The sequence below is a fragment of the Thalassophryne amazonica genome, chromosome 5 (genome assembly GCF_902500255.1).
Source record: "Thalassophryne amazonica chromosome 5, fThaAma1.1, whole genome shotgun sequence".
Lineage (NCBI taxonomy): Eukaryota > Metazoa > Chordata > Actinopteri > Batrachoidiformes > Batrachoididae > Thalassophryne > Thalassophryne amazonica.
The window spans coordinates 78,215,407-78,240,785 of NC_047107.1; the positions used below are offsets into that span (position 1 = coordinate 78,215,407).

Consider the following 25,379-nt stretch of genomic DNA (forward strand, 5'->3'; position numbering starts at 1 on the left):
AGATAGGTGCACCAAGCTTGTGGCATCATATTCAAGAAGACCTGAGGCTGTAAGTGCTGCAAGAGGTGCATCAACAAAGTCTTGAGCAAAGGCTGTGAATTCTTATGTACATGTGATTTCATTTTTTTTTTTTTTTTTTTAAATAAATGAGCACCACTAAATCTGATGCCATGGTTCTCAGCAGGAAAACGATGGACTGTCTACTCCAGGTAGGGAATGCGGTCTTGCCCCAAGTGAAGGAGTTCAAGTACCTCGGGGTCTTGTTCATGAATGAGGGGACAATGGAGCGTGAAATTGGCCAGAGAATCGTGCAGCAGGGGTGGTATTGCATTCACTCTACCGTACTGTTGTGACGACAAGGGAGCTGAGCCAAAAGGCGAAGCTCTCAATCCACTGGTCACTCTTCGTTCCTACTCTCACCATGAGGGTTGGGTCATGACCGAAAGAACTAAATCGCAAGTTCAAGCAGCCGAAATGGGCTTACTTAGGAGGGTGGCCGGTGGGGAGCTCGAAGTAGAGTCGCTGCTCCTTCATGTTGAAAGGAGCCAGCTGAGTTGGTTCGGGCAGCTGGTAAGGATGCCCCCTGGGCACTTCCCTAGGGAGGTGTTTCAGGCATGTCAATCTGGGAGGAGACGGAAGCCTGGGGTCACCTGCTGGAGCTGTTGCCCCCACAACCCAATCCCAGATAAGTGGTTGAAGATGAGTGATGAGTGAGTGAGTGGGAGCTTACACTATTGGTCTACAACCAACATTAGGAGATAAAGAGAGGAGCTGATACCTATATAATTAATTGTTATGATCCAAACACACAAAGTCATATTATTAGACAAGGTTCATCAAATACATCTTCTCCAAAAACATTTACTGTCTTAAGGCCTCTTAATTCCTTTCCCTCTCCTACTGTAGTTGTTGTCCCCAGATTTTGGGGATAAACACAAGCCCCAACAGGCCTCAGGGCTTATATAGAATTTACTACTGTTTCTTCCTACTGTAAGTGAGCACCCAAATATTCACTTCATATAAAAAAAAAGTCAACCTTTAGCTCTTAACTCACTCTACAATACTACAATTGCCTGGAAGAACTATTCTGCTATGACTAAAGTTAATTTACTGAGAATCTATGCCAATCCAATGAATCACAGAGTTATAAAATGGTGGGGCTGGTTGTGTGAAGGACAGCAAAGTGTTACGAAAGAGAGGTGAGCGGGGTGAAATGAGAGAATCTAAAAAAATTCCCATTAGGCAACAGACTGCTCTGAGTAAAAGACAGAGGGAAAAGTGAGTCAGTGATCAAGACAGTACAGTGTGAATCATACAGATTTGGAAGCATCTTCTTGTGACTCCAAAATGAGTTTATATGCATTAAGAACGAACAGATGTTTCCTGTTTGCTGATTCAGAACCCACAACATCTTTCTCAGAAGTGTGGCGGAGGTCAGCGTAAACAGTGACAGAATTTGAAAAATATTAGAATTCTAATTAACCAGTTTTCATTATTGACTAATAGTAAGTCCCTTCGGCTGCTCCCTTGTTTTGTACTCGGGGTTGCCACAGCAAATTCAAGGTGGATCTGCATGTTGAATTGGCACCTGTTTTACGCCAGATGCCCTTCCTGATGCAACTCCACATTACATGGAGAAATGTGGCAGGGGTGGGATTTGAACCGGGAACCTTCCGCACTGAAACCAAGTGCATTAACCACTTGGCCACCACCCCTACAGCTCATTATTGACTAATGGAAAAGAAAAAAGTATAGTTTACAGACTGAATATCTTCAGTCCAAAACTGATGATATGCTCCCTTGTTTTCATTTGGGGTTGCCACAGAAAATCTGAGGTGGATCTACATGTTGAATTGGCAAGTTTTACACCGGATGCCCTTCCTGACGCAACCTCTACATTACATGGAGAAAGGTGGGGTTCAAACCAGGAACATTCTGCACTGAAACCAAGTGCACTAACCACTTGGTCAACACCCCTGCTAATATCAATCAAATTAAGAAAAGCAGAAACTGTACCACATTGTAGAAGCATTCATCTTTCCAATCAAAAATGATTTTAATCTGTGCTATTTGCTGCGTTGAGTGTGCCGCCCAGCTAACAAGCTTGCAATCAGAGAAGGAAACATGGCACACACAATATGTAAATTGCTAATCAAACTCAAAAATTTTAAGAAAACATACAATAGAACAGGAAACTAAAAACAGAATTAGCCATTAGATAGAACATCTGGCTGGAGATGGTGCCAAATCTTTTCACTGGTTCCATAAATTAGTGATGTTAACTCAAAACACTGCTCCGTAGTATTTCAAAACCTGTTTGTTGATTCATTGGCATTTTAATCTCCATGTAAATATTTGATGGGTTACGTGATGGACTCGTGAAGGAGATGGCAGGTCATGTGCCTTTACACGCTTTCTGTGGAGGACGTCGAAGATGTGTATATATTTGGCTTGGTGGTGACCGGCTTTCTGCTGTGTGGAGCGGGCATGGCGCTGGTTTACCAGAAAATTAAGAAAGTGGAAGCAGCAATAATTGGGCCGTCCAGGCTGCCCCACATGACTGATTCGATTGGGAAGGCAGTGGCTGCGCAGTCGGCGGGTGTTAACTGCACGCTGGAAAACATCCCGGGCAGGATTGCAGCTCTGGAAATCCGCTTTGACCGTCAGTAAAGACCACATCCTACATTCAGATGTATTGAGAGCCACTCTGTTTTCAGAACTGTGGAATCTTTCAGGCGTCTGCTAATCTGGATATTCATTTGGCTTCCCCAAACACAGCTGCACTTCAAGGCCGCTGCGATAAAAAACCTCCTCAAGAAGATCAACACTTAAGCCTCGCTCCCTGGTCATCCCCCTCCCCTCAGCTTCTCCAGCTCTGACGCTGACTGTGGACAGTGGACTGCTCAGGGCTGAGCCCCTCCCCCTTCCAGGATTGTCGGACAAGGCCGTTGATGGCGCCTAATAGGCTGCCTCCGGAGTGTTCTGATAAACTGGGCTTTCAAATCTCGGTTGTCGTCCTGCATCTGTTTGTCTGTGTGATTATTGTTTTTCTGTGCTGATGGGTTTTTTTTTTTCCTCATTGCTGCTGTGTTTTCTCTTCCTTACCTCGTGTGTGCTTTTTATATGTGTTTATGTACCGGGCCAGCTTATGTTGTGTGTTATGTGTATGTCGTTTGTTATGGGTCGCTCTTGGTTTGCTCAGCCCTGCTGTTGACCAAGGCAGGGATGTACATCTGGAGCTGGTCCCCGGGCGCCTAATGGCGACTTCTGCTCCTAACTGGCAATTAGGATGGGTTAAATGCAGTAGACACATTTCATTGTGCAGGGTACATGTTCCTTTGTGCATATGACAATAAAATTCTTTTGAATACTTTGAATCTTCAGTGATTTTCTCCAGAACTATCTACCAAACTAGAAAACTGCCGCATCCTAGTAAGAGCAGAATACTACTGGAATTAATTTTAATAAGGAAGGTTGTTTTGTTTTTTCTCACCTAAATGGATGCTGCACTCACTGCAGTTTATTGTCTGGAATAGTCCCAGATTGCATTTCAGAGCTTCTAGAATTGAAACATTTTCGTGCGGGTGGTGTTGGGGGGTAATTTTGGGTTTCAGCTTTTTTTGTTTTTCACCACTTTCATCCCTGAATATGTCAATCGTGAGTCATGTTTGTGCGGATTAAAGTTACTAACTGGGACTCCTGTCTTGTTGCGAGAAAGAAATGAGAATCGTCCTCCGTTCTGTTCACACAGCTCCAAACGCTGCGCGGCTCTCTGATGAGTCAAGTTAGAATGATAAGAGTCCAGTCTGAATTAATAACTTCAAAGTGAAACACCGTTTTGTTTATTTTTGTTTTTGCTTTAATCTGTGACGTAAACTCATTTTGACTTCTGATATGAGCTGGACGGACAAGGAGAGCAGTCGCCATCATCTAATGTAGTCCATGTCTGTCCAGCTCATATCAGAAGCCAAAATGAGTCAAATGGCTCTGAGAGATCTAAGTAGACTGCTGTGTAATGAATGGAACCACACTGCCATCTAGTGGATTTCCTGTGTGTGAGTGTGTATTTGTGAATCAGTAGGCATTTGTTTGTGGATCTGTGGATTTCGCGAAAAGAATGTCTCAAAATTACGTCACAGAGGAAAGCGATGAATGCATGTAATTGGTGATCCACAAATGTTGAAACTCAATTCACAAATACAATTTCCAGTTTTATAAATGTCAATATTTTATTTTTTTTTTACAAATTAGGTTTTATATTTGCAAATACAACATTATTTGCAAAGACCAATTTACAAGTTACAAATATGAAATTTGCATTTATGGATATCTGAACACATTTGCAAATCAATGATTATTTGTAGATCACCCTGTGTGCATTTACAAATATTAATGAGACAATTTTAACCCCATAGAATGAGGGCTGTATTTTACATTCTCAAAGTTCTGTAGGCTGTAACCTGAGCAACATGAAACATGGAAAAGAAAAGCTTGCTGGTAGAACAAAGTCAGTGTAAAATTACAAAAGTTGGCAGTTTATTCTAGTGTCTTTATTTGAATGCATGTTTTTTGTTTTCATCATTAAGTTTTAATGCAAAAATAGTCCTATACATTAGACCTATATTCTTATTTTGGGCATGATCCAAATATGTACTTGATCGGTATCGGCCGATCAAAATTTCAGTGATCAGATGCTACCAGTTTGAAAAGTATGACCTGAAGAAAGTTCAGGGTTCATTTATTAAGCTTTGATCGAACAGCAGATCATCCACTGACACATGACCGGAGTGACATGACATTGGACATGAACTCAGGAAAAACAAGAGCAATATCATTTCAATTTCACAGCTAATGGGTGCGCAATGATTGGGGCTGTGTGCTGTGATTTTTATGAATAAAGTTCATTTTATAAAGCATTATTCTCAAGGGCAAAATGAATTCCTCGTCAGCTGATATCCATGGAGTTCAGCAGAAAGTTTTGTGTACACATTGAGCAGCGATCAGGAGGAGAGCTTTGTCTTAATATGTTTCCTGCGGGTGATAGTTCATTCTGGGCTTATGAGAGCTCCGGTGTCATTTCAGCACAAGTGGACGTGCAGCTGTGCTGTCACCAAAAGCGTGTCACGTCAGACAAGTAATCTGTGCCCTGATTATTGTTACGACTAAACTGTAACACTAAACTAACTAAAAATCTGTCACCGTAGAATACAAAATGAGCTAAATACTAAAGGAATCCTTTTTCCACATTTCTGTACATGTACATTCAGTTTGGATTATGTGTGGGGTTTTCCCCCCCCCATTACCATGCACCTGACAGCACCTGCATGAAAACATCTCGTGTGGAACGCTTTAATATATAAGTAGATACATTAAGTTTATTGTGGACTCACCACAGTTTTGTCTTTTTTTTTTCATTAATTGTATGATCCAGAGTTTGACTCACAGAGCACCGTATGGACTACCAGTTCACTCGGAGGAGGACAAAGTGAGAACACGACAACAGTCGTGTGACTTTTTTCAGTTGCTGCAAAGTTTTTGTTGTTTTTTTTTTTGTTTGTTTGTTTTAAATCTGTTTTTATTTTTCATAGCTCAGTTGCTTTCCAGTCACAAAAATACCAGTGAAAGGTGTTAATTATCCAATTATGTCATTGTTCTGCAGATTTAGCAGACACTGTCCATGAATGATGGAGAAAAACATGCACGCACACACGTGCATGCACACAAGGTAAATCCAAACTGACAACCATGAAAAAATAACCATTTACTATTTACCTCGCCTCGTTTTGTCTGCACCCTCCCTCCCCCCTCTCGGAATGCACATGCACATTGAGGAACTATGATGGTAAACTGTTTAAAATCTAGTATATGTCAAAAAAAGTGGCAGATCTCCATGGAAATGTGACACCATCTGTAGCACACAAACCACGTGACGACACCGCACAAGGGTCGCTGAAGCAGCTACACAGAAAGGTGTTTTCGCATCACCTCTATAGATCTGGCACATTTTAAGCCGCACAACAGATTCACATCTGCCACTGTCCTAGGGGCCTTAGATGACCATTTTTTCCAACAATTTCCCCAGTTTTAGAGAATGATAAGGGTTCAATTTCAGTCACTTTTTTGCTCCAGTTCCCTCCCTCATACAAAATTACAAAAACAAAAAGAAACTTCACTCTCCAAATACTTACATCTGACTGTACTTATACAAATTACAGCCTTTCACATAACTGCACAAGCTCATATCAGGGTTTTTCATTAAAATTCAGTTAATTGTGTGCCCCTAGTTTTGAGTGCGATTAGCTTAAAAAGGTGTTTTCTTTCATTCATAGCCTTAATGTATCACTGCAACCAATCTGCTCTGTGTAAGCCTGATCCCGTCAGATCTAAGAAGCTAAGCAGTGTGGGGCCTGGTTAGTACTTGGATGGGAGACCTCTTTGGAACACCATTGGCTGTGTGTGTTTCTCCGGGTAACACTGGAGTTGCATCAGGAAGGGCAACCGGTGTAAAATCTGTGCCAAATATCAATGCGGATCTGGTTGTATCCGCTGTGGCGACCCCGAACACAAAACGGGAGCAGCCGAATGGACAACCATAGCCTTAATGTATCAAACACATTCTCACACAGTGTCATGTTCACCTGACAGGTCCACTGATACCAGCTCCCAGCTTCTGAGTCCAGTTTATGTTATACTCCTCTAGAATTGATGTCTCCTGTCAAAAATAAGGGCACTTTCACATTAAATAATACAGAGTGAAAAATGGACCATAAATAGTGAAGTTTTAACTATATTCTTTAGTTTATTTCAGTAATATTAGTGTATTGTACATCAGGGCCCAGTTTCATAAAGCAATCTAATCTTTCAGTCAGCTAAACTTAGTCGATTACAGTTAGTCACCCAACATTATCCATCTAATCACTGTTTCACATCAATGGTTAAATTGTAGATTGGCCATTATACCTTAGTCGACAGTTTTCACGGGCATAACAGCCTTGCGCGTGCCAACCACCAGCTCTACTGGTGATTGGCTCTCACTGCGGTATTGTATCACTTCCTGTTCCGGAGCACAGCGGTGTTTTGCTGTATCTGTTAGCTGTTTAATCTGCGCACTTAGATTGATCTAGTTATCTAGATTACGATTTGTTTCCCAGTGTAATCTTTACGTGCCTTAACTAAAGCACTCCTTCTGCTGAATCACCTCTAAATTATTTACACATTATTCACTTTGCGTGTTTTTAGGAATCCGCTAGCTTAGCGTAGCTACTAGCTCTTAGCCGATTTAGCATGGCGGTTTCTCCTGTCTCTCCCGCACTTTTCTGCTCTGGGTGTGAAATGTTTAGTTATTCCTCGGCCTCCTTTAGCAGTAACGGTACTTGTAATAAGTGTAGCTTATTCGTAGCTTTGGAGGCCAGGCTGGGCGAATTGGAGACTCGGCTCCGCACCGTGGAAAATTCTACAGCTAGCCAGGCCCCTGTAGTCGGTGCGGACCAAGGTAGCTTAGCCGCCGTTAGTTACCCCCTGGCAGATCCCGAGCAGCCGGGAAAGCAGGCCGACTGGGTGACTGTGAGGAGGAAGCGTAGTTCTAAACAGAAGCCCCGTGTACACCGCCAACCCGTTCACATCTCTAACCATTTTTCCCCACTCGACGACACACCTGCCGAGGATCAAACTCTGGTTATTGGCGACTCTGTTTTGAGAAATGTGAAGTTAGCGACACCAGCAACCATAGTCAATTGTCTTCCGGGGGCCAGAGCAGGCGACATTGAAGGAAATTTGAAACTGCTGGCTAAGGCTAAGCGTAAATTTGGTAAGATTGTAATTCACGTCGGCAGTAATGACACCCGGTTACGCCAATCGGAGGTCACTAAAATTAACATTAAATCGGTGTGTAACTTTGCAAAAACAGTGTCGGACTCTGTAGTTTTCTCTGGGCCCCTCCCCAATCAGACAGGGAGTGACATGTTTAGCCGCATGTTCTCCTTGAATTGCTGGCTGTCTGAGTGGTGTCCAAAAAATGAGGTGGGCTTCATAGATAATTGGCAAAGCTTCTGGGGAAAACCTGGTCTTGTTAGGAGAGACGGCATCCATCCCACTTTGGATGGAGCAGCTCTCATTTCTAGAAATCTGGACAATTTTCTTAAATCCTCAAAACCGTGACTATCCAGGGTTGGGACCAGGAAGCAGAGTTGTAGTGTTACACACCTCTCTGCAGCTTCTCTCCCCCTGCCATCCCCTCATTACCCCATCCCCGTAGAGACGGTGCCTGCTCCCAGACTACCAATAACCAGCAAAAATCTATTTAAGCATAAAAATTCAAAAAGAAAAAATAATATAGCACCTTCAACTGCACCACAGACTAAAACAGTTAAATGTGGTCTATTAAACATTAGGTCTCTCTCTTCTAAGTCCCTGTTGGTAAATGATATAATAATTGATCAACATATTGATTTATTCTGCCTTACAGAAACCTGGTTACAGCAGGATGAATATGTTAGTTTAAATGAGTCAACACCCCCGAGTCACACTAACTGTCAGAATGCTCGTAGCACGGGCCGGGGCGGAGGATTAGCAGCAATCTTCCATTCCAGCTTATTAATTAATCAAAAACCCAGACAGAGCTTTAATTCATTTGAAAGCTTGACTCTTAGTCTTGTCCATCCAAATTGGAAGTCCCAAAAACCAGTTTTATTTGTTATTATCTATCGTCCACCTGGTCGTTACTGTGAGTTTCTCTGTGAATTTTCAGACCTTTTGTCTGATTTAGTGCTTAACTCAGATAAGATAATTATAGTGGGCGATTTTAACATCCACACAGATGCTGAGAATGACAGCCTCAACACTGCATTTAATCTATTATTAGACTCTATTGGCTTTGCTCAAAAAGTAAATGAGTCCACCCACCACTTTAATCATATCTTAGATCTTGTTCTGACTTATGATATGGAAATAGAAGACTTAACAGTATTCCCTGAAAACTCCCTTCTGTCTGATCATTTCTTAATAACATTTACATTTACTCTGATGGACTACCCAGCAGTGGGGAATAAGTTTCATTACACTAGAAGTCTTTCAGAAAGCGCTGTAACTAGGTTTAAGGATATGATTCCTTCTTTATGTTCTCTAATGCCATATACCAACACAGTGCAGAGTAGCTACCTAAACTCTGTGAGATAGAGTATCTCGTCAATAGTTTTACATCCTCATTGAAGACAACTTTGGATGCTGTAGCTCCTCTGAAAAAGAGAGCTTTAAATCAGAAGTGCCTGACTCCATGGTATAACTCACAAACTCGTAGCTTAAAGCAGATAACCCGTAAGTTGGAGAGGAAATGGCGTCTCACTAATTTAGAAGATCTTCACTTAGCCTGGAAAAAGAGTCTGTTGCTCTATAAAAAAGCCCTCCGTAAAGCTAGGACATCTTTCTACTCATCACTAATTGAAGAAAATAAGAACAACCCCAGGTTTCTTTTCAGCACTGTAGCCAGGCTGACAAAGAGTCAGAGCTCTATTGAGCTGAGTATTCCATTAACTTTAACTAGTAATGACTTCATGACTTTCTTTGCTAACAAAATTTTAACTATTAGAGAAAAAATTACTCATAACCATCCCAAAGACGTATCGTTATCTTTGGCTGCTTTCAGTGATGCCGGTTCTTGGTTAGACTCTTTCTCTCCGATTGTTCTGTCTGAGTTATTTTCATTAGTTACTTCATCCAAACCATCAACATGTTTATTAGACCCCATTCCTACCAGGCTGCTCAAGGAAGCCCTACCATTATTTAATGCTTCGATCTTAAATATGATCAATCTATCTTTGTTAGTTGGCTATGTACCACAGGCTTTTAAGGTGGCAGTAATTAAACCATTACTTAAAAAGCCATCACTTGACCCAGCTATCTTAGCTAATTATAGGCCAATCTCCAACCTTCCTTTTCGCTCAAAAATTCTTGAAAGGGTAGTTGTAAAACAGCTAACTGATCATCTGCAGAGGAATGGTCTATTTGAAGAGTTTCAGTCAGGTTTTAGAATTCATCATAGTACAGAAACAGCATTAGTGAAGGTTACAAATGATCTTCTTACGGCCTCGGACAGTGGACTCATCTCTGTGCTTGTTCTATTAGACCTCAGTGCTGCTTTTGATACTGTTGACCATAAAATTTTATTACAGAGATTAGAGCATGCCATAGGTATTAAAGGCACTGCGTTGCGGTGGTTTGAATCATATTTGTCTAATAGATTACAATTTGTTTGTTGGGAAAGTGTCAGTACACGGACCCACAACAGGGGGCGCAAATGAAAGGACAATGGAGAAAGTCAAATAACAAGGCTTTACTGTTGTGAACGTGCACAACGAATACAACCAATCACGAAATGGACAACAGTCAATTCACAAAAGTGTCGTGTGGGCAGGCTCGAAGATAGGAGACGCCTCTCCAAGGTAAGACCCGAACCACACGGCTTCCTCCGCCACAGGACCCCGGAAATACTAGAGCCGCCAAGTCCCGAACTCCCAGGTGGCCACTGCCTCCGCGTGTCGGACCTGGTACTGCTGGCGAGGAACAAAGAACAGTTAGATGGGGGCGCGTTTGCACCCAAGACTCCGAACAGCAGGGAAGTTACCTCCACCTCTCGTTGGAACAGTAATCCACAAGCTATGCACTAATCCAAAAGGATACACTCCGTCAGCTTTGATACGTTACCTCATAGGTAGAAACGATATCTCGGCAATGAGGTGGAGATGCCGTCCTGCTGATATACCCCACTGATGATTGCTGTCAGCTGTCTCAGGTGATGGGTGACAGCTGTCACCTTGGCTGCTCCTGTGAGGCGGCGGCGCCCTCTGGTGCCTGGAGCCCGCACTCCAGGCAGGGTGCCCACTGGTGATGGTGGGCCAGCAGTACCTCCTCTTCAGCGGCCCACACAACAGGACCCCCCCCTCAACGGGCGCCCCCTGGCGCCCGACCGGGTTTGTCCGGGTGGCGACGGTAAAAGTCGGCCAGGAGGGCCGGATCCAGGATGAAGCTCCTCTTCACCCAGGAGCGTTCTTCTGGACCGTACCCCTCCCAGTCCACCAGATATTGAAAGCCCCGGCCCATCCGTCAGACGTCCAACAGCCGGCGCACTGTCCAAGCCGGCTCGCCATCGATGATCCGGGCAGGAGGTGGTGCCGGACCGGGTGCACAGAGGGGCGAGGTGTGATGGGGCTTGATCTTTGACACATGAAATACCGGATGGATCCGCAGTGAGGCTGGAAGCCGAAGCCTCACTGCGGAGGGATTGATGACCTTGAGAATCTTAAACGGACCTATGTATCTATCTTGCAGTTTTGGGGAGGCCACTTGCAGTAGAATGTCCTTGGTGGACAACCACACTTCCTGCCCGGGGCGATACGTAGGGGCCGGGGTCCGCCGCCGGTCTGCATGGGTCTTCGCCCTCATCCGGGGGCTCAATAGTGGGGGCTGATACCCCAAACACACCTCAAAGGGGGAGAGGCCGGTGGCTGATGACACTTGACTGTTGTGGGCGTACTCGATCCAGGCCAGATGAGTACTCCAGGCCGCCGGGTGCGCGGCTGTCACACAACGTAGTGTTTGCTCCATTTCTTGATTAGCCCGCTCTGCTTGCCCGTTGGTCTGGGGGTGATACCCGGATGAGAGACTGACCGTGGCCCCCAGTTCCCGGCAGAAGCTCCTCCAGACGTGCGAGGAGAACTGGGGACCGCGATCGGAGACGATGTCTGATGGTATTCCATGCAGGCGGACGACGTGGTGGACCAGGAGGTCCGCTGTCTCCTGGGCCATTGGGAGCTTCGGGAGGGCCACGAAGTGGGCCGCCTTGGAGAATCGGTCCACTATCGTGAGGATGACGGTGTTTCCCTGGGACGGCGGGAGGCCCGTGACAAAATCCAGGCTGATGTGGGACCAGGGGCGATGAGGCACGGGCAGCGGCTGTAGCAGTCCCGGAGCCTTGCGATGGTCGGCCTTGCCCCTGGCGCAGGTGGTACAGGCCTGGATATAGTCCCGGACGTCGGCCTCCAGGGATGCCCACCAGAAGCGCTGCCGGACAACTGCCACGGTTCTTCGCACCCCTGGATGACAGGAGAGCTTAGAGCCGTGACAGAAGTCCAGGACTGCAGCCCGTGCTTCTGGTGGGACGTAAAGTCTGTTCTTTGGTCCAGTCCCGGGGTCCGGGCTTCGTGCCAGGGCCTCCCGGACGGTTCTCTCTACGTCCCAGGTGAGGGTGGCCACGATAGTGGACTCCGGGATGATGGGTTCCGGTGGATCCGACAACTCCGTTTTGACCTCGTCTTCATGTACCCGGGACAAGGCATCCGATTTCTGGTTCTTGGTCCCGGGCCGGTAGGTGATGCGGAAGTCAAAACGGCCGAAGAACAGTGACCAGCGGGCTTGCCTGGGATTCAGCCGCTTGGCGGTCCTGATATATTCCAGGTTCCGGTGGTCAGTGAAAACCGTGAATGGCACGGACGTTCCCTCCAACAGGTGTCTCCACTCTTCAAGAGCCTCTTTCACCGCAAGGAGCTCTTGGTTGCCGACGTCATAGTTCCGTTCAGCCGGGGTCAACCTGCGGGAAAAATAGGCACACGGGTGAAGGACCTTATCGGTCTTCCCACTCTGGGACAGCACAGCTCCTATCCCTGAGTCCGAGGTGTCCACTTCAACCACTAACTGGCGACTAGGATCGGGCTGCACCAGAACAGGTGCAGACGAGAAGCGCCGTTTCAACTCCTTGAATGCGGCATCGCACCGATCCGACCAGGTGAAGGGGACTTTTGGTGAGGTCAGGGCTGTCAGGGGGCTAACTACCTGACTGTAGCCCTTAATGAACCTCCTGTAGAAATTAGCAAAGCCTAGGAACTGTTGCAACTTCCTACGGCTTGTGGGTTGGGGCCAGTCTCTCACCGCCGCAACCTTGGCCGGATCAGGAGCGACGGAGTTGGAGGAGATGATGAACCCCAGGAAGGACAAAGAGGTGCGGTGGAACTCTCACTTCTCGCCCTTCACAAACAGCCGGTTCTCCAACAACCGCTGCAGGACCTGACGTACATGCCGGACATGAGTCTCAGGATCCGGAGAAAAGATGAGTATATCGTCTAGATATACGAAGACAAACCGGTGCAGGAAATCCCGCAAGACATCATTAACTAATGCTTGGAACGTCGTGGGGGCGTTTGTGAGGCCGAACGGCATGACCAGGTACTCAAAGTGACCTAAGGGGGTGTTAAATGCCGTTTTCCACTCGTCTCCCTTCCGGATCCGAACCAGATGATACGCATTTCTAAGATCGAGCTTGGTGAAGATTTGGGCTCCATGCAGGGGTGTGAACACCGAATCCAACAGGGGCAACGGGTATCGGTTGCGAACCGTGATCTCGTTCAGCCCCCTATAATCAATGCATGGACGAAGTCCGCCGTCTTTTTTGCCCACAAAAAAGAAACCTGCGCCCATCAGGGAGGTGGAATTCCGGATCAACCCGGCAGCTAATGAGTCCCGGATGTAGGTCTCCATTGATTCGCGCTCAGGCCGGGAGAGGTTGTACAGCCTACTGGACGGAAACTCGCTGCCCGAAACCAAATCAATGGCACAATCATACGGACGGTTGGGGGGAAGTGTGAGCGCCAGATCCTTGCTGAACACGTCGACAAGGTCGTGGTACTCCACCGGCACCGTCCCCAGATTGGGCGGGACTCTGACCTCCTCCTTAGCTTGGGAGCCGGGAGGAACCGAGGAACCTAGACACACCCGATGGCAGGTCTCGCTCCACTGAACCACTACCACGGACGGCCAATCAATCCGGGGATTGTGTTTCAACATCCAGGGAAATCCTAAAACCACACGGGAGGTGGCCTGAGTCACAAAAAACTCGATCACCTCCCGGTGATTTCCTGACACCACCAGAGTTACAGGTGGTGTCTTATGCGTGATCGGAGGGAGTAGGGAGCCATCTAGTGCCCGAACCTGCACAGGCGAGGTAAGCGCCACCAGAGGGAGCCCTATCTCCCTGGCCCATCTGCTGTCCAGCAGATTCCCCTCAGAGCCCGTGTCCACCAGTGCTGGGGCCTTCAGGGTTGAGACCTCATAAAGGATCATAACTGGGAGTCGTGTGGCAATGTGGGTGTGTCCCACGTGAATGTCTCGGCCCACCCCTAGCCCAGTGTTCATGTAAATGGGGAATCTTCTTCACAGACTAAAGTTAATTATGGAGTTCCACAAGGTTCTGTGCTAGGACCAATTTTATTCACTTTATACATGCTTCCCTTAGGCAGTATTATTAGACGGTATTGCTTAAATTTTCATTGTTACGCAGATGATACCCAGCTTTATCTATCCATGAAGCCAGAGGACACACACCAATTAGCTAAACTGCAGGATTGTCTTACAGACATAAAGACATGGATGACCTCTAATTTCCTGCTTTTAAACTCAGATAAAACTGAAGTTATTGTACTTGGCCCCACAAATCTTAGAAACATGGTGTCTAACCAGATCCTTACTCTGGATGGCATTACCCTGAGCTCTAGTAATACTGTGAGAAATCTTGGAGTCATTTTTGATCAGGATATGTCATTCAAAGCGCATATTAAACAAATATGTAGGACTGCTTTTTTGAATTTACGCAATATCTCTAAAATCAGAAAGATCTTATCTCAGAGTGATGCTGAAAAACTAATTCATGCATTTATTTCCTCTAGGCTGGACTATTGTAATTCATTATTATCAGGTTGTCCTAAAAGTTCCCTAAAAAGCCTTCAGTTAATTCAAAATGCTGCAGCTAGAGTACTGACAGGGACTAGAAGGAGAGAGCATATCTCACCCATATTGGCCTCTCTTCATTGGCTTCCTGTTAATTCTAGAATAGAATTTAAAATTCTTCTTCTTACTTATAAGGTTTTGAATAATCAGGTCCCATCTTATCTTAGGGACCTCGTAGTACCATATCACCCCAATAGAGCGCTTCGCTCTCAGACTGCAGGCTTACTTGTAGTTCCTAGGGTTTGTAAGAGTAGAATGGGAGGCAGAGCCTTCAGCTTTCAGGCTCCTCTCCTGTGGAACCAGCTCCCAATTCAGATCAGGGACACAGACACCCTCTCTACTTTTAAGATTAGGCTTAAAACTTTCCTTTTTGCTAAAGCTTATAGTTAGGGCTGGATCAGGTGACCCTGAACCATCCCTTAGTTATGCTGCTATAGATTTAGACTGCTGGGGGGTTCCCATGATGCATTTTTCTTTCTCTTTTTGCTCTGTATGCACCACTCTGCATTTAATCATTAGTGATCGATCTCTGCTCCCCTCCACAGCATGTCTTTTTCCTGGTTCTCTCCCTCAGCCCCAACCAGTCCCAGCAGAAGACTGCCCCTCCGTGAGCCTGGTTCTGCTGGAGGATTCTTCCTGTTAAAAGGGAGTTTTTCCTTCCCACTGTAGCCAAGTGCTTGCTCACAGGGGGTCGTTTTGACAATTATTGTATGGCCTTACCTTACAATATAAAGCGCCTTGGGGCAACTGTTTGTTGTGATTTGGCGCTATATAAAAAAATTGATTGATTGATTGATTGTTGCTGAGAGACAGCTCCAATTCAAGACAGTTTTGTTTACTTCTGGGTTGGTTGTTGTCAGGAATTATCCACCCTTTGTTTCGTTAACTGGCTTTATTAACATTTACAGACCCATAAGAACAGCAGAACAATGTACTTAGTGCTTAGCCCAGCAGTTTCACACTTCAGTTTCTTCTTCTATACTTTTGTCAAGCCTTTTTGTGCACACAACGTTGCTCAGCGTAACAGCGACGCCCGGTGGCTCGTGAGAGAACTGTCACAAACACATCATGACAGTCGTCTGCTGCAACCACGGCAAAAAGCGGAGGAAGCTCTACTTTTTAAGGAATACAAGCCATGTATGGGTGCTCTTGAATGGTCCATCAAGTAGTAGTATAACCTTTAATTCCAATGAAGTTGGGATGTTGTGTGAAATGTAAATAAAAACAGAATACAATGATTTGCAAATCCTCTTCAACCTATATTCAACTGAATACATCACAAAGACAAGATATTTAATGTTGAAACTGATAGACTTTTTTTGTGAAAATATTTGCTCATTTTGAAATGGATGCCTGCAACATGTTTCAAAAAAGCTGGGACAGGAGCAACAAAAGATGAATTCTCAAAGAACACCTGTTTGGAAATTCCACAGGTGAACAGATTAATTACAAACAGGTAAGTGTTATGATTGGGTACAAAAGGAGCATCCCCAAAAGGCTCAGCCGTTCACAAGCAAAGATGGGGCGAGGATCACCACTTTGTGAACAACTGCGTGAAAAAATAGTCCAACAGTTTAAGAACAATGTTTCTCAATGTTCAATTGCAAGGAATTTAGGAATTCCATCAGTCCATAATATAATCAGAAGATTCAGAGAATCTGGAGAACTTTCTACACAGAAGCGGCAAGGCCGAACACCAACACTGAATGCCCATGACCTTTGACCCATCAGGCGGCACTGCATTAAAAACCGACATCATTGTGTAAAGGATCTTACTGTGTGGGCTCAGGAACACTTCAGAAAACCATTGTCAGTTAACACCGTTCGTCGCTACATCTACAAGTGCAAGTTAAATCTCTACCATGCAAAGCGAAAGCCATACATCAACAACATCCAGAAACGCCGCCGCCTTCTCTGGGCCCGAGCTCATGTGAAATGGACAGACGCAAAGTGGAAAAGTTTGCTGTGGTCTGATGAGTCCACATTTCAAATTGTTTTTGGAAATCATGGACGTTGTGTCCTCCGGACAAAAGAGGAAAAAGACCATCCAGATTGTTACCAGCGCAAAGTTCAAAAGCCAGCATCTGTGATGGCATGGGGGTGTGGGAGTGCCCATGGCATGGGCAACGTACACATCTGTGATGGCACCATCAATGCTGAAAGGTACATCCAGGTTTTGAGCAACACATGCTGCCATCCAAGCAACATCTGTTTCAGGGACATCCCTGCTTATTTCAGCAAGACAATGCCAAGTCACATTCTGCACGTGTTACAACAGCATGGCTCCGTAGTAAAAGTGTGCGGATACTAGACTGGCCTGCCTGCAGTCTAGACCTGTTGCCCACTGAAAATGTGTGGTGCATTATGAAGCACAAAATACAACAGAGACCACGGACAGTTGAACAACTGAACTCGTACATCAAGCAAGAATGGGAAAGAATTCCACCTACAAAGCTTCAACAATTAGTGTCCTCAGTTCCCAAACGCTTATTGAGTGTTGTCAGAAGGAAAGGTGCTGTAACACGGTGATAAACATACGACTGTCCCTGCTTTTTTGAAATGTGTTGCGCGCATCCATTCCAAAATGAGCAAATATTTGCACAAAAACAATAGTTTATCAGTTTGAACATTAAATATCTTGTATTTTGGTGTATTCAATTGAATATAGATTGAAGAGGATTTGCAGATCACTGTATTCTGTTTTAAATTACACTTTACACAACATCCCAACTTCATTGGAATTGGGGTTGTGCATGATAGCTGCCATTTTTAGAGGTAAGACACTGACGTTTTGTCAAATAAAATAAGGTTAGCCTTCTCTGTACCAGGCTAAAAACTTTAGTCGGGTAACGGGAAACTTTAGCAAACTAAGCGCTTTGTGCAACAACTAACATCAAAAAATTAGTCAACTAAGTGAGTTTATTTGACTAAACAAGATTACACTGCTTTATGAACCCGGGCGCTGGTTCACATGGTGAATAATCATGCCGATTCTAAAGTTCTATCATGATCATAGACTGTATATATACTGGACAGAGCCTGCGTGACGTCACCCATTGGTTTTCTATAGAGACCCGTAACAGCCGAAATGACCCCCTTTTCTGGGCGTCACCATGTTGAGAGTCCCGTCTGCACTGATTCAGAATGAACTCATTAACTCTTAAAGGGGTGGACTGTGGGTGACTCCGTGTGTGCTGAAAAAAGCCTGAACACGCCCCTTTTTCTGAGTCCAAACCAGTAGCTAACAGCTAACCTGGTTTGGCTGTTTATGAATTCATATTTTTGGGAATACATGGTGGTTCTCGTAATGGTTTACTTTGGTGTGGACAGTAAAAGTTATACAACGCATATTTCCTCAGTAATCATGCATTAAGTGGACCTACCAACAGCTGCTGAAGTGCTATCACCATTAGCATACAATATTAAATAAGACAAGAATTTCAATCTGCACAATATTCCGACAGGGACGTCTTAGATAATCTGTCAGGATGTTTCACTGTACAACAAGCTGCATTATTCCAGGCATTTGTAATAAAATATTCCAGACAGACACAAAAGTGAGTAGCTCCATTTTGGTGGGAGACTACAAGAGTCGTCGTCAATGGACACAGTCACTGTTACTCAAAGCCTCAAACCTATAATTACATACAATTTTATTAATTAAAATGTTGTAAACTAAGAACTTTGGGGAAAAAAACACCTCCCCCCATACAGGTGTCATAGAGGAGGGAACTATCTATAGAGACTAAAACAGTTTTTTTGTACCAGGCTGTAAGCATGTTTATTTCTGCTCTAAAGTTGGATGTTTTAAAATGGGTTTCTAAGGGAATTTGTTCTGTTTTAGAGCCAGCCTCAAGTGCCCAGTCAAGGAACTTCAAGAAGAATGACTTTCACAACAGGGTCAAAATGCAAGCTCAAGTGTTGCCACTTGATCACAATTTGTTAAAAGGTTATGGCTGGAAATGTGCCTGTTTTGTGGGTAAATTTGTGTGACAAAAAAAAACAAAAACTGTATATTTCAACTTGGATTGTTATCGAATTATAAAGGGCAGGACTATGTTTATATATATATATATATATATATATATATATTAGAGAAGCTTGAATCTTCGACTGGACTGGGTTGCTTGCCGTGAGGACGTTTCGCTTCAAATCACAGAAGCTTCCTCAGCTAAAATTCTTGCTCTGGTAGTCTGACCTCAGTCTGCAGTTCATCTCCACCTGAAAACACTAACCACAAGTTTGAGGACAAGGAAGTTAAAATCTTAGCCAGAGAGAAGAAATGGTTTGAGAGAGGTGTCAAGGAAGCATTCTTTGTAAAACAGTTGAAACCCAGCCTTAACTGGGGGGCAGGTCTCAGACACGCTTTGTCCCCTGTTTACAATGGGGTACTCAGGTCAAAGCAGTTTCAGTCTTTTGTTCATGGTAATGAGTCAGTCACGTCATCAGGAGAGTCATCAAGGGAGCCATCAGGGGAGGCTTCCATCCCATCATTAGGAGAGTGCTAACTAGAGCACAATAGGTGCTAATTAGAGTTATTGTTTAGTCACTAGCCTATAGCAGTCGGCCTCTCGGTAGGAGGGGTCTGGTTAGGTTAAAAACTCCAGCTTTTGTTGGCTTCTGGTTTATTCTTCTCTACAAGAGTCAAGACAGAAGTCAGACTACCAGAGCAAGAATTTTAGCAGAGGAAGTTTCTGTGATTTGAAGCGAAACGTCCTCACGTCAAGCAACCCAGTCCAGTCGAAGATTCAAACTTCTCTACTATGGAAACCACCTGGACACCTGAGAGCCTACACAGAAATATATATACCTTCTTTGGCAACTACCAAAACTATCTCGTTCATTTATTATGCTGGTGGAGATATTTTTTCAACCAATGTACTTTTAATCATCCTGGGATACTTGGAAATTTAATTTTAAAAAATGTCCCCTCCAATACAAGGTTCCAAAAAACAAAGGTAAAACCACACCAAATGTATTCCTTTTTAGTTACCTTACAAAATGCCTGAGCTATATTTAAAAGGGTTCAAATTTGATACAATGTTGCAACAGTGTTGTGCATGTTGCAAAACGTGACTTCTCTTCATTAGAAATTTTGTCCCCTCCAAGACACTAAAGTGTGGAGCCAGATTCAGAAGGGATTTTGGATAGATGAATGCATCAGAGTCCAAAGGCATCTTCTTTTTTTTTTCTCAATTTTTTTCATTATGCATACAAAAAGAAAAAAAAAAGAACAAACAGAAGAATTAAGGAACAAGAGGTGTACATAATACAATTACCATTCCAGTAATACAGAGGATTATACAAATTCCGGCCGTCGAGGCAAAGTTCTCCATTTCTCCCAGATTCTGTCAAACTTGTCCTTTTGAAGTCTCTTATAAAATGAAATGCGTTCCATGACAAATATTGCATACACGAGATTGTGCCAGTCATCCAGATTTAGAGATGAAGACTTAAACCATTTCCTAGTAATACATTTCCATGCTGCTAAACTAAACATTCCAAACAGACATTTTGTGCCTTTATCCATCTACAGAATATATAAAAAAAAAATAATAATTTGTCCCAGCCTAAGGTTGTCTGAAAATTTAACATTGCTTTCAATTCAATTTGAACCAAATTCCAAAAAAAATTGTAAGGATGGGCATGACCAGCACAAATGGTACATTTTTACTCCATGTGCACCCCAATTTATCCAACAATTAGAAGAACCAGAGTAGTGTGAACTTTGTGCTGGAGTGATAAAGTATCTACATGCTTTTCCACCCAAACTTCTCCAAGAGTTTTGAACTAGTGATTTTCCACTGAAAAGCGCAGTGTTCTAACCAGATATGATTTATTATTACATTATTGATTCCCTTTCCATTTTTGCTTGATGTAATTTGTGTTTACTTTTTTAATCTCTTGAAAGTCTCGATATAATCTTGAAATCAATTTTAGACCCGAATCTGCTGCATATGATTTTATAAATGTCTTCAAAATAGGCATTTCAAAAACATTCTTGCTCTTTGGCTCAAAGGCATCTTCTAAATAGGATACACTTTATTTTGCCCCCCTGTGACACATTTTGGGTATCTTTTAACATGAAAGTGCTCATAATTATTGTAAAGTTAGTTGTAAAGCTATGACTCTGCAATGTTGATAAAACATTGCAAAGATTAGTCCTATCTGCCTTGGCTAGAGCTGCAACAATTTGATTAATGTAATAATTAATCTACTCTTCTACTGAAGAAGGCTATGTCTTCTGCTTAGAACAGGAACAAGCCACTCATCAAGAGACAGGATAATCTCTCTGGCGACTTCTGTGGCACCTCAGTGGCAGCAGAGTGACAGCTGTGGCATCAACTGAAAACATGTAACTGACTTCTAATTTTTTATTTATTAAATAGCCTACATGTTACTAAACATTTGTTTGCTTATGTAACACAACTACACTCTTTCAATAATCACGTTTTTTTTTTTTTATTCCACTCAAGTGTCACGGGCAGACACTACTACCTAACAGTGGCAGTAAGAGGATCTTGGCCTTACTGCCATATACGGAACAGGCAGAAGTGACCCTTACTCATGACACCAAAGTTAGCCAAAGAACCTGCTAATGTTTTTTTGGTACAGGTGAAATCCATGTTTGCGTGTGTGTGTGTGTGTGTGTGTGTGTGTGTGTGTGTTGTGACTCTCAGCCATGCAGTCCCAAAGTACATTCTGACCGAGCTGTGAAAGCAGAGCTGGGACCACAGATCACGTTTTACTGCTGACACAGATGGCCCACAGGCAATGACACATCGAGGGGAACAGGCCAAAAACACACTCCAGAGCAGAGATGTAGGAACCGTTACTGGTTAATGATCAAATGCTAACTGGCAATACAACATAACTAAGTGAACTCTAAGTGGCCAATGCCACAAAACTTACATATGATCGTAACTTTGATCACTAAATGGACTGCATTTATATAGCACTTTTCCATCTGCATCAGACACTCAAAGCACTTTACAAATAATGCCTCACATTCACCTGGATGTGAGGGTGCTGCCATACAAGGTACTCACTACACACCAACTAGGGGATTAAGGGCCTTGCCCAAGGGCCCTTAGTGATTATCCGGTCAGGCTCGGATTTGATAGAGGATCCTCTGGTCTCAAGCCCAATGCTTTAACCACTAAACCATCGCAGTCACAGTTACAACCCCTGGCAAAAATTATGGAATCACCGGCCTCAGAGGATGTTCATTCAGTTGTTTAATTTTGTAGAAAAAAAAGCAGATCACAGACATGACACAATACTAAAGTCATTTCAAATGGCCAATTTCTAGCTTTAAGAGACACTATAAGAAATCAGGAAAAAAAATTGTGGCAGTCAGTAACGGTTACTTTTTTAGACCAAGCAGAGGGAAAAAAATATGGAATCACTCAATTCTGAGGAAAAAATTATGGAATCATGAAAACAACGCCTCCAACACACACTAGTATTTTGTTGCACCACCTCTGGCTTTTTATAACAGCTTGCAGTCTCTGAGGCATGGACTTAATGAGTGACAAACAGTACTCTTCATCAATCTGGCTCTAACTTTCTCTGATTGCTGTTGCCAGATCAGCTTTGCAGGTTGGAACCTTGTCATGGACCATTTTCTTCAACTTCCACCAAAGATTTTCAATTGGATTAAGATCCGGACTATTTGCAGGCCATGACATTTACCCTATGTGTCTTTTTGCAAGGAATGTTTTCACAGTTTTTGCATTATCATCTTGAAAAATGATTTCATCATCCCCAAACATCCTTTCAATTGATGGGATAAGAAAAGTGTCCAAAATATCAACGTAAACTTGTGCATTTATTAATGATGTAATGACAGCCATCTCCCCAGTGCCTTTACCTGACATGCAGCCCCATATCATCAATGACTGTGGAAATTTACATGTACTCTTCAGGCAGTCATCTTTATAAATCTCATTGGAACGGCACCAAACAAAAGTTCCAGCATCATCACCTTGCCCAATGCAGATTCGAGATTCATCATTGAATATGACTTTCATCCAGTCATCCACAGTCCACGATTGCTTTTCCTTAGCCCATTGTAACCTTGTTTTTTTCTGTTTAGGTGTTATGATGGCTTTCGTTTAGCTTTTGTGTATGTAAATCCCATTTCCTTTAGGCGGTTTCTTACAGTTCGGTCACAGACGTTGACTCCAGTTTCCTCCCATTCGTTCCTCATTTGTTTTGTTGTGCATTTTCGATTTTTGAGACATACTGCTTTAAGTTTTCTGTGTTGACACTTCAATGTCTTCCTTGGTCTACCAGTATGTTTGCCTTTAACAACCTTCCCATGTTGTTTGTACTTGGTCCAGAGTTTAGACACAGCTGACTGTGAACAACCAACATCTTTTGCAACATTGCGTGATGATTTACCCTCTTTTAAGAGTTTGATAATCCTCTCCTTTGTTTCAATTGACATCTCTCGTGTTGGAGCCATGATTCATGTCAGTCCACTTGGTGCAACAGCTCTGCAAAGTGTGATCACTCGTTTTTAGATGCAGACTAACAAACAGATCTGATTTGATGCAGTGTTAATTTTGGGGATGAAATTTACAGGGTGATTCCATAATTTATTCCTCAGAATTGAGTGATTCCATATTTTTTTTTTTCCCTCTGCTTGGTAAAAAGTAACCATTACTGACTGCCACAATTTTTTTTCTTGATTTCTTATAGTGTTCTTAAGCCAGAAAGTTGCCATTTGAAATAACTTTAGTTTTGTGTCATGTCTGTGATCTGCTTTTTTTCTACAAATTAAAACAACTGAATGAACATCCTCCGTAGGCGGTGATTCCATAATTTTTTGCCAGGGGTTGTAGTTATAATGTCAGACACAAATGGCCAATGTGTGCAATCAATGACTCATTTCACAAGCTCAAAGTCTCTGATTAAGCAGAGGACCTAAAACAAAGGTCTTTCAGATCAAACACACAACCATTACCTCTCAGATGTAGACTTGCAGAAACAAGGGTAATTTGTTTCGTACTTACCTTGATTGAACTTGTCAATGCTGTTATCCTCAGACATGATGTTACGCTGAAAAGAGATCAAGCTTATCTCTCCGAGCTCACGACAGTTGACTGTAAACCAACACCGCTTTTGTTGGACCTTCAGTCTCGCAAGCCTGGACCAAATTCTTAGTTCCGCCACAAACGCTTTTATGCTACTGATAACAAAACACGGCCATTCGAGCAATTTGATATCTGGCAGTGATCAGCTTCAGTCCAGCTTTCTTGAAGAAGTTGACCTGAAGCCACCCGACCGGTGTGATATGTTCTATCAGCCCGGTTCTGTGCCTGACGTGTTCTAGAAGCACTCTGGAGTTCACCGTAGAGACCATCTATAGTTCCAAACTCAGAGTCGCGTGACCAGTAAAAGCCGCAAGACACCAGATCCACCGCGGTGAAGCTCGCCGCTTTTGGAGGGGTGCTGAATCTTTGACAAGACGTATATTTTTAGACAACTTGCACTGATAATGTTTGTAATTTACTAAGGAATGGCTAACTTGCCTTCACACTGTTTGCTACCAAGTAAACCGACGCCGCCTCATCCCCGATTAAAGCACACGGTTACACAGCAAAGCTCGTGTAGATTAACAGAACATCGGACAGAGACGCCGGTCAGCAGTGTGAGGACCGAATGAGCGGCACATCGTGTCCCAAAAAAAGAAAAAAAAAATCCGTGTTCCGAAGTACAAACACCGTCGAAGTTGCTAATGCATTAGCAAGCCTGCTCTGGTGTCAACCAGCAGTAGATGGCGTATAGTAACATTGTTCCTTTATATGAAACATTCTTCTTTTATCTGATGTAATACACGTTACCACTGAAAACGGTATAATGTTGTTCACTAGTGAAAAGGATAATAAAGAATAGTTTCAAATGTGAACAAAGTACTTTGCTAACCCCATAAAGCCTCTTCGACTCAATGAACTACGCAAAAGGTGTCTTGGTGGAACGCCTGATGAAAACTATTGAGAAGATTTGTCAGCTCTGACAGAAGGTGAGTTTTTGTGTATTATTAAAGATACTTATTTTCAGTCCATCGTCATTTTAAAGTAACTGTTTTTAAGTTTGCTTTAAAATCTGTTCGAAAAAGCCACACCACTGATCTCATCGGGCCACACTCTGGGGTCCTCGAAAGGGCCTAATTTGAGTGTGGGACGAGCGAGTGAGTGACGATCTCACACATAGACATTATATACGTAGACGCCTCATGGACTGCCACTGCCTACTGGAGCTGACGTATCAGCCGGCCGCCATCTTGGCTGGGTCCTTATTGCGCCCCCAGTGCATTTATTTGTACTGAGGAAGGTGTATCCCCAACTATAATAACTCGTAATTCTCCGAATGTTCCCCATTTTTCCACGGTTTGGTTTGTTAGAAACAGCAGAAATTCAGTTACGATACAGGAAGCTGTCACACATTAAAAATACGTACTTTCCTGCTGAAAGACTTTTGTCTTATGCTCTTTAACAAAGTCATATGGTATGCATATAGATAAATGTATAAATTTATAATTTAGTAAAGAAACAAGTTTGGATTGTTCATTTGAATTTATTTCTCTCTCTCTCTCTCACACA

At 43.5% G+C, this 25,379-nt stretch overlaps 1 protein-coding gene across 1 annotated transcript in view; it reads right to left on the reverse strand.

Annotated features, from left to right (window-relative positions):
- The window catches only part of LOC117510765 (MAP kinase-activated protein kinase 5-like), a 38,189-nt gene extending 13,435 nt beyond the window's left edge, over window positions 1-24,754 (reverse strand). The window contains exons 1-2 of the mRNA XM_034170605.1: window positions 23,790-24,754; window positions 6,639-6,712 (exon numbers count right to left, since the gene is read on the reverse strand). The gene's annotated coding sequence lies outside the window, so the exon portion shown is untranslated. The remainder of the gene's footprint in view (window positions 1-6,638; window positions 6,713-23,789) is intronic.
- Window positions 24,755-25,379: the final 625 nt, after the last annotated feature.